The sequence below is a fragment of the Coptis chinensis genome, chromosome 2 (genome assembly GCF_015680905.1).
Source record: "Coptis chinensis isolate HL-2020 chromosome 2, ASM1568090v1, whole genome shotgun sequence".
Classification (NCBI taxonomy): domain Eukaryota; kingdom Viridiplantae; phylum Streptophyta; class Magnoliopsida; order Ranunculales; family Ranunculaceae; genus Coptis; species Coptis chinensis.
The window spans coordinates 71,369,667-71,380,050 of record NC_141457.1 but is presented as its reverse complement, the minus strand read 5'-3'; the positions used below and the strand labels follow the sequence as shown (position 1 = coordinate 71,380,050).

At 35.0% G+C, this 10,384-nt stretch overlaps 1 long non-coding RNA gene across 1 annotated transcript; it reads left to right on the top strand.

The window, feature by feature from the left end:
- Positions 1-6,588: 6,588 nt before the first annotated feature.
- LOC147517574 (uncharacterized) lies at positions 6,589-9,984 on the top strand. The gene is made up of 3 exons (XR_015213899.1): positions 6,589-6,711; positions 9,601-9,705; positions 9,835-9,984. It is a non-coding gene; the product is annotated as an uncharacterized LOC147517574 (long non-coding RNA).
- Positions 9,985-10,384: the final 400 nt, after the last annotated feature.

Sequence of the window (10,384 nt, the reverse complement as noted above, 5' to 3'; positions counted from 1 at the left end):
AATAATAAATAATAAATAATAATAATAACGCACTTTTATAAAAACCCTTCGAGTTATTTTTGTTGTTTAATAATAGAAGTTCGATAAAAAAAAATTTGTGAGAATGCCTAATGAGACGAAATTCATATTGAATATACTTGAATAGCAAGTCATTCACAATCATATACTTGTTGAGACATTTCCACTACACATAAAACAAAAATGTTTTGAGGTTTAGCATTTAATTTCTGATTTTTCGTTAAATATTTTTTGAGATTAGTTCATTGCATTTATATCCAGTTTTTTATTTTTTGTTAATTCATCTTTAAAATTCGTTCAATGCAATTACATTCAGTTTCTGATTTCCCATTTTTCAATTTTTGTTAATTATTCTTTAAGGTAGTTCCATGAATTTGCACTTAGTTTTGGATTGCGCGTTAATAACTCTATGAGGTTAAATCAATGCATTTGCACCCAGTTTCCTATTTCAAGTTAAGTATCATTTGAGTTTAATTAGTTCAATGTATTTGTATCCAGTTTTCGATTTTCCGTTAATTATTTTTTAGGTTAGTTTAATGCATTTGCATATGGTTTTTTATTTTCAGTTAATTATTCTTTGGCGTTAGTTTAGTGCATTCGCATCCAGTTTTCGATTACACCTGAATGATTCTTTGAGATTAGTTCCATGCATTGGCATCCTGTTTCCGATTTATCGTTAATTATTCCTTTAGGTTAGTTCAATTCATTTGCATCCAGTTTCTGATTTCCTGTTAATTATTCTTTAAAGTTAGTTTCTTGCAGTTGCATCCAGTTTTCAATTTTTCGTTAATTATTCTTTGAGGTTAGTTTGATGCAGTTGCATCCACTTTTCGATTTTCTATTAATTTTTCTTTTGGGGTTAGTTTGATACAGTTTCATGTTGTTTCCGATTACCCGTTAATTATTATTTGAGGTTAGTTTGATGCATTTGTATCCAGTTTCCGAGTTCCTATTAATTATTCTTTGAGGTTTATTGAATGCATTTACATCCAGTTTCTGATTGTCTGTCAATTATTCTTTGAGGTTAATTAGTTCAATGCACTTGTATCCAGTTCCAGGTTTCCCGTTAATTATTCTTTGAGGTTAGTTCATTGCAGTGTTACATCCAGTTTTCGATTTCCCGTTAATTATTTTATGAGGTTAGTTCATTGCAGTGTTGCATCTAGTTTCCGATTTACCGTTAATTATTCTTTGAGGTTAGTTCATTACATTTGTATCCAATTTTCAATTTTCATCCCACTAATTATTTTTTGAGATTAGCTCAATGCATTTGTATTAAGTTATTTCTTATTTTCCGTTAATTATTCTTTGAGGTTAGTCAATGTATTTGCATCCGGTTTCCGATTTCCCATTAATTATTCTTTGATGTTAGTTAGCTGGATTTGCATCCAGTTTTCGATGTCATGTTAATTATTCTTTGGTTCAGTGCAGTTGCATCCAGCTTCTAATTCCCCGTTAATTATTCTTTGAGGTTAGTTAAATTCATTTTGATCCAGTTTCCAATTTCACGACAATTATTCTTTGAGGATAGTTTGATGCATTTGCATCCAATTTTTTATTTCCCGTTAATTATTTCTTTGAGGTTAGTTTATGCAGTTGCATCTAGTTTTTTATTTTCCGTTAATTATTTTTTGAGGTTAGTTCAATGCGTTTTTATCTTTTTTTTTTTTTTTTTTTTTTTTTTTTTTTTTCTTGTTAACTTTTCTTTGGCGTTAGTTCAATACAGTTGCATCCAATTTCCAATTTTCCACTAATTATTCTTTGAGGTTAGTTCGATGCATTTGCATCAAAATTTCGATTTCCCGTTAACTATTCTTTTAGGTTAGTTCAATGCAATGTTGCATCCAATTTTCGATTTCCTGTTAACGATTCTTTGAGGTTTCTTCAATGCATTTGCATCAAGTTTCCGATTTCCCATTAATATTCTTTGACGTTGGCTGGTTCAATGCATTTGCATTCAATTTTCTGATTTTGCATTAATAACTCTTTGAGATTAGTTTGATACATTTACATCCAATCTTCTATTTCCAGTTACCCTTTAATTATTCTTTGATGTTAGTTCATTGCAGTGTTGCATCCAGTCTCCGATTTCCCATTAATTATTCTTTGAGGTTAGTTCGATACACTCACATCCATTTTTCGGTTACCAATTAATTTTTCTTTGAGGTTTGTTCAATGCAGTGTTGCATCCATTTTCCTATTTCCTATTAATTATTCTGAGTTAGTTCAATGTAGTGTTGCATCCATTTTTCGATTTCTCTTTAATTATTCTTTGAGGTTAGTTCAATGTTGTTGCATCCAACTTGCGATTTCTCATTATTATCCTATTTCCCGTTAATTATTCTTTGGGGTTGGTTTAATGCATTTGTGTCTAGTTTCTAATTTCCTGATAATTATCAAAGTTGATGTGTAATACCAACTTCTATTTATCGTTATGTACAGTCCTCAAAGCAGATAATAAGAATGTTCATCGTTTGCTAATTCATGTTAGCACGTAAAGATCATGAGCACTGATATGTTTATTGATTCAATGACCTTTTTCCAAAAAAACTCAGGTACTCCTATTCATAGTTTAATATTTGAAAACCATCAGAGACAAATGTGGAATGTGGTTCGTGATAGAAGGCAAATAAATACTTAATTTACTATTAGTGCAATTACAAAAAAATCACTCTTAAAAACATGAAAATTTCAAAACAAACCTGTGATAAAAATTTCAATTTTGTTCTACGAAAGAAATCTATTAATTAGAACCTCATCACAAATTAAAGTGAAGTAAAGCATAAAAAAGAGTCGAATTAACACTGAATCACAACATCACTCTATATTAGAAATGAATTCAAACTGCAACACTAACAAAAACAAAAAGTTGGATAAGTTATCTTTAAATATATATCAGCTACTCTGTAAAGTCCATCATCAATAACTCGGGCATAGTTAAGCAAGATTTCAATGATAGCAATGCATTTCTGTAGATCTAGATATGGATCAGGGGCAATTTTCGCTAGATAAGCATCAATGAGTCGTCCAACCTTCAGGACAGAGCCATGACTTGGAGAACCAAAACCTTCAAATTCATACCCAAAATGTGATGCTTTTTTAGATTCTTCGTCTTCGATTTGTTGCAAAAGAAACCAAGTGCTAAGAAATCATTCATTTTGTAATTGTAAGTGGGACGAAAGTACCAATGAAGTAGCTTAAGGCTAACAAAAATATAGTAAAGCAACGCATGTGAAAGAAAATCAACATTATATTAGATTAATAACACACCTAAATCTAAGAACATACAAAACAATCAGGTTAGAAAATCAATCAAATGTACCCAACTAGGTCGAAAAACGCAGTACCGACTGCTTTAACTTTAAGATACATTGAACATTAACTTGTGAACCGAAAAATCAGGGAAACCGACTCCCATAAAATTTAAGAAATATCAAATATGAATTGTGTTGTATGCCTGAACTTCAATTTTAAGAAAATAAATCCATATGAGCATATTACTCAACTATTATGGTACATGATCATGGAACCTTTTGGTTTCCCTCAAGTATCTATATTATCATGTAGGTTTACATTATTTTACTTATGTATTTGAAGAATGGTAGTCTGAACAACACAAATGTTTCAACATAGACATATGTACACAATAAAATTAGTGCGACCAAAAAATTTAGAAGTACAGTTTCAAGTTCTGGATATATAGTCCAACAATTTCACAAAACACAACCTAACTTCAGGACGATATATATATATATATATATATATATATATATATATATATATATATATATATATATATATATATATATATATATATATATATAAAGAAAAACATATATGTGGATAGTATTCAGCAAAACATACCCTAAAAAATAAGAAAACCTCATTTAGTCTACTAACTCACCTTCTGTTGAAGAATCTCCTATTTGTGTTTCCATGTAAGAATCTCCTATTTCTGGCAGCGCCACTAACACTCCCTGAGAAATTTATCTACTCTAAAATACCATCGGCATACAAACTACTAACACCAAAAACTCCATTCAAAATTTAAGCAACGACCATGAATTTATCAGATTATGCAAATATAACCAAATAACAACCATGAAAGTAAGTTTGGATTACTTCAACTTCTAAAGATATTATGGATAGAATTATTGATGTCTACCCGTGCACGAATTGGTCTAGAAATGCTCTTAGGAGATTAAGAGTGAAGAATAAAAAATAACAACCATATATTGAAACAAATAAAAACAATATAGAATATGGAGAAAAAAAAACACTAGATTATCAGATCCATCAATAAGTAACTACATTTACATTTTTAGGATGCACTGAAATCTTATTATTATGTCAAAAGAAGTTTATCCGTTAGCATGGATGGGGCATGCTAATAACTACAGAAAAAGGAAATATAAGTCTTAAAGACATTATATAAAATACAGCTAGTAGATAAGGATTAGGTGAGTGAAAATAGTTACTTGAAAAAATTTATTGATCAAGAATTGCTCATATGAAAGAAAAGTTCAAAGCTCCAAAACTATACATGTAAGGTTTAAAGCTTTAGATCCACTTACTAACGTTCTTATGGAACATACTAAAATATGTGGATAGTATATAGATAGTGACGGCTAAAATAAATAACTTAACCTTCTTCCTAGATGAGGAAGTAAACTGAGTTGATAAACAGTTAGGGTTGGTATATATACGTAAAATGTATGGTTTGTCAATCTCGGAAGTCACAGTCAAACGTACTAATGTTAGACCTGCATTACCTTCTCCCTTAACACTCCAAACTTTATAGTAAACACAAATCAAAAGAAAAAATACTTTTGAAATCAGCACATACTGGGGAGGTAGAGAAAGAAGACTTTTGAAATCAGCACAATAGTTGTAAATTGAAAAACTCGAGAATATGGGATACTTAGAAGTTCAAGAATTGGGACTTTTAGTTCCTATTTAGTTTTTTTCTCGCAGCTTTTTTATCAGCAATTTTTTTCTCTTGAATTGAATAGAGTCTCTCCTGTAATCTTTATTATTCTTTGTTTGGATGTGTATAGATTAGGAACATGAAACATAATTAATTAGGACTCTTGAAGAATAGAGTCTCTCCTGTAATCCTTATTATTCTTTGTTTGGATGTGTACAGATTAGGAAACATAAAACATAATTAATTAGGACTATTGAAAAGAGATTTAGTATATAAAGGAAACATAATTAATTGGGACTTTTACTTACTATTTTTTTTAATCCCCCTGCTTACGTGGACAACCCCAATGAGTCAGAAAAGGGACTACTATTATATATATATAAAGATGTAGAAATGAAGGCTAGAAACAATGTACCGAATTTTTTCCAATATCAAACACTCAAACACAGTAACTGTACGTACTATTTTCTAGGTGTTTTATGATGTCAAATAGAATTGAGTGGGTCTATACACCAATGTCTCTGCTCATATCAGTTAGAAATCGGGTAGGATAATATAGCTTGGGCATTGATTTTTTCTGCCAATAGAACAACCATGGACATTGTGGTGGTAGGACCTGGGACATATGAGATCAACGGTCGGATACGCCTGCGGCAACGTAAGGTACCGTGCCGCTGTGCACAGGATCAGGATAAAGAAACGAGGTCGCGGTACGGAAACCCTACATGTGGAAAGGAGAAGGCCTTGAGATGAAGGGACATATGGAAGGCTAGGATGGAGAGAGGGAAGAATATAAAGGAAAAGAGAGAGAGAGAAAGGACGGAGGGCGGATTCATTTCTTCTAAGGGGAGAAGACCTAGGAAAAAGAGAGAGCGACCACAAGAGAGGAGAGGGAGTGAATAGGGCTGTGAGTTGTAGTAGTTCCTGAGAAATAGAGAACAGTGGTTGTAATAGTGTTAGGGGTACAACATTTGGCGCCGTCTGTGGGGAGAGAGAGCAAAGCGACATAGAAATGGCAACAGGTGCAAAGGGAGGAGTAGGACGACCGAGGAAGGTAGTTGTACAGGAGATGGAAGCAGAAGTAGTGAGTAGTGAAGGGGAAGAACAAAGAGAGGAAGAAGCTGCCGCTGAGTCAGATTCGGAGAAGAGGAGACGTATGCAGGAAGAGATCCGGAGATTGAGAGAGGAGAATGAAGGCACTACAACAGAAGGGGTCTTTAGCAACGCACCCTTTTGCAATGCTGAAAAATTGTTGCTACAGGTCAGGTATTGCGATGCCTTTTGGGGCTGCTAAAAATTTGGTGTGCTATCAATTTTCTTGTAGAGAGACTTATGTATAGCAACGCCTCTGGCGTTGCAAATGGTTGTAATTATATTTTCTAAAAAAATAGAAAATACAATTTAAAATGCGGCTATCACTGCTAAAGCTTAATGGATCATTTGCGATGCTGTTTTCGTTGTAACAATTTTTTAGGAATGTACATGTTAATCCGGTATAACCTCTGTTACGATGCAGGTGGCGTTGTTGATGGGCCTCTTGTGGGCGGGTCTAGTTTAAATTGGCGCTCGAACTAAAACTAAAAATTGAAATACCAAAATTAAAAACTCGAAGTCTCGAACTAAAAACCAAAAAATTCAAATACCAAAACTGAAAAACCCGAAAAAACTTTCTTTATTTTCTCTAACCCTTACTTCAACCAGCACTCCCCCAAATTGGCAACGAATCAAAAGTCCAAAACACTCCTCAGTCCTCACATCCATTGACAGTAAGCTAACGATCTCTCTCTCTCACCCTCTCTCTCGTTTGATTTTGATAACCCAAGCTTTGATTTTTCAGGTTCGTTCTGTTACTCGGGCATAATTGACTTTGGTTCTTTTTGGGTTTATTTTACAGGTTGATTTGAAGTTGGAAATTAGTTCTAGATAAAAAAAATTTGGATTTTTTTTTTTTTTTTTTTGAAATAGATAGGGGTTACGGATGCCCCAATCTTTTATATACTCAAGAACGCAAATACAGTTTTCCTTCCTTATCCCCTTTGATCAGTACATTGAGTTTTTGATCCATGGGGGGAATAAAGAACAAAATATCATTACACAAGGACCTATTAACTTTTGATAAATAATCAGCAACCTGATTTCCTTCTCTAAATATATGCTTAAAGATTACTTCATCAAAATTCGCTCTCGCAGCCCATATTTGTGCCACCAAGTTTCTACAGTACCACGGTGGTTCCTCCGTCTTGTTCATAATGTGGATCGCTCTCATAGAATCCGGACCGACTTCAACTCTCAGACGCGTTTAGTTCCTCGCACCTTCAAGCCCTTTCGGACCCCAACAGCTCCCCGGTATAAAACTGACAGTCTTGTTGAACTTCCACTATATGCAAGTCGCACCTCTCCATTACTATCTCTCAAGGCTCCTCCATAACCTGCTCTCCCACCCTGCAGAGACCCATCAGAGTTAAGAGTAGGGATATCCTTTTCTGATTTTTGCCATCGCACCCACTTCTCCTCCTTTTGTTTGAACTTAGCTCCAATACCCAAATTCAAAGCGGCTTTCAAGATTGCATCTTCTTTCACCGTCTCGGTTTCTTCCCAAGTAGATTTTCATTCTATTCAGCTCTCGGGAACTGACATCATCAGAAGTTCTATACCGTTGCTTCTTCAATCTCCAGTTCCTCTCATTCCATATTGCCTGAACTGCCGCACATATCAGCGCCCTTATAACTTCGGTTGTAGTTGTATTTGTTCTACAGAGGCGCATGAGCTGGTACCACTCAGCGTGTGAGCTGCGAACTAGTTCTGATAATCCCATTGCTTTCTTCATACCTTGCCACACTAGTTTCGAATACCAGCAGTCAAAGAATAAGTGGGCCGAGCTCTCCTCGTGGCCATCACATAAGCAGCATCGAGAACGTTGAATCACTTTCTTTACCTTCAGTCTGTTTTGTGTAGGAAGGGCCCCTGAGAATAATTGCCACATTGTAAAGGAATGTTTAGGAACTGAAAGCTTGCCCCATACTATCTTGTACCACTTGACTTTGGTTCGCACATCTTTGAGCGCTGCATAAGCTGAGGAGATTACGAAATTACCAGAACTTGTCGGAGTCCAAATGAGCTGATCTGAACTTATGAAGGAATTTATCTCGATTCCCATGATCCACTTCTTCACTTCGCTTTCAGGTAACTCTGTAATAGTCCTCGACCAATAGCCATCCGAGATTACATCAGCTACTCTCGCTTCTAGCTTGACTGTGCCAGCTAGCAGTGTTTTGGCTTGTTGATTTAGATAGAGAGGGCTCGAGCACCAGGGGTCGTGCCAGAAACTTGTCGCATTTCCATTTGCAATGACATACCTCACATATTTCCATGAGACTTCACGGTGCTTCAATATCCCTCTCCAGACCCAGGAGTAGTCATGAGGTATCTTCATTGTCCAAAAATGATTTTGCCTGATGTGATGTTCCCATGTCCACTTCACCCACAAATTCTCTGACCTCTGTACCAGTTTGAAGACTAGTCCACAGTATGCTGCTTGATTCCATAGTTTTGGGTCTATCAACCCAAGTCCCCCTTGTTCTTTTTCCTTCCTGAGAGTAGCATGACTCGAGTGGTGCATCTTTTTTTCCATGTTTGGTCCTGCCCAGATAAATCTGTTGCATATCTTACCCACCTTTTCCAAAACTGCTTTAGGCAAAACAAAGGTCTTTGCCCAGTATGTTTGAAAAGAGGATAGGACAGACTTCACTAGCTATACTCTGCCTGCTCTATTCAAATCTTTATTCTTCCAGTTCGATATTCGACTCGCGTGATCTTTTTCAATGAGAGGCAAGCGGTCCCTTATACCCGATCTTGATCTTTGTAAGGGAAGGCCTAGGTATGTAACCGGTGGAGAGACTAAGGAGATGTTCATTACGTTTTGCTAATACTTCCCCTTCCTCTTGACCATACCCCTGTTAAGATAGTGGTCTTCTCATTGCTCAATTGGAGGCCCGTTGCTTGAGCGAAGGAGTCTAGGCTATCCTTGATTGCTAGGATTGACTCCATGTTTCCTTTGCAAAAGAGGAACACATCATCTGCGAAGCACAGGTGAGAGATAGGCAGTTTTTAATTTTGTAGGCTGGGTGCTATTTTCATTAGTATTCTTTTGCATTAATTCGGGAAATGAATTAGAGTTTTGGTTTTGGCGTTGGGCTACTTTTGGTTATTCTCTTATATTGTTTGCCATCTAATTCTTATGTCTATGTTTTTTTGGGTCATTTGTTGTTGGATTTTGGTTGCATTTACCTTGACAAGTGCTTCAAGTATTCTTCCTGTTCTTTTTTTTAATTGACAACGAATGTACATTTCGAATTCTATTGCATCCCCAAAAATTTAATATTTTATTTTATAATCTGGAACTTGTGCTTGATATATATGTAAAGGCATGTGAAAAGTTTCATCCAATTTGATACACTCTAGAAAAGGTCTTTATATTTGCAAAATAATGCTCTGAATAGTATTCACATATGTACAACGAATAATTACTTAGTTGGTTACCTCAACTTTTGTTATGTTGCACAGATTTTAGGCTTAGTTTTTTTTTTTTTTTTTTTTTTTTTTTTTGCTAATAGGTAAACTTTTTGCTATTTTTGTTTGTTTTTTCGAATCGATAGAGCTTAAAGTCAAATACAATTGCTTGTGAGCTTAAGCTCAAAGACAATGTTGATGTTTACAATCACACTCTTGCAACGATGACACTTGTGCAATTTGCTTCTGCGGTAAGTCCCTTTATTGAATTTTCTATTTTTTTTTCCTGGAGCTCCGAACCTAAGTGAAGAAGTGTTTGGTTGGAAAATGGAGAGGCCTGATTATCTTACTGCCCCTTGACATTGCGATGGAGATGTTAGTTGGGACTCGGGTATCAGGTCATAGTGTCTTAACAGGATGCTTAACCTGCAGTTGATGATTGGAGACATGGTGCTGGATCTTGCAGGTTTACATGTCAGATTTGACATAATTGTTTACTTGGATGTGCTCTAGATGTGATGGTTTGACAAAGGTAACCAGACATATTTTTCATTTTACGTATGTCAGATTGTTTTGTTATTAATACTATTATTAGTCGTGTTATTGCATTGTTATTACATTATTAATTATTTTATATGTAAAGCTCTCAATGAATTAAAATATATAGAGTTGAGTCCCCTTCCTGAATATTTAAACAGTTATAAACTTGTATGTCTTGAAACAGGGGTTCGAAATGCTAGAGCTGATTGTTGATGTCCAACACTGCCTACAGGTTTTTCCCTATTTCTTTTGGCTTGTTCTCATGTTATTGTAATTCATGCATTCTCTAAGTGCTTAATAAGTCATGATGGGATTCGGGTACGTAATTCTTAGTAGGTTGGCCTCTATAAACTTGATAGACATACGTCATTAGAGTGTTTAGATTCGTGC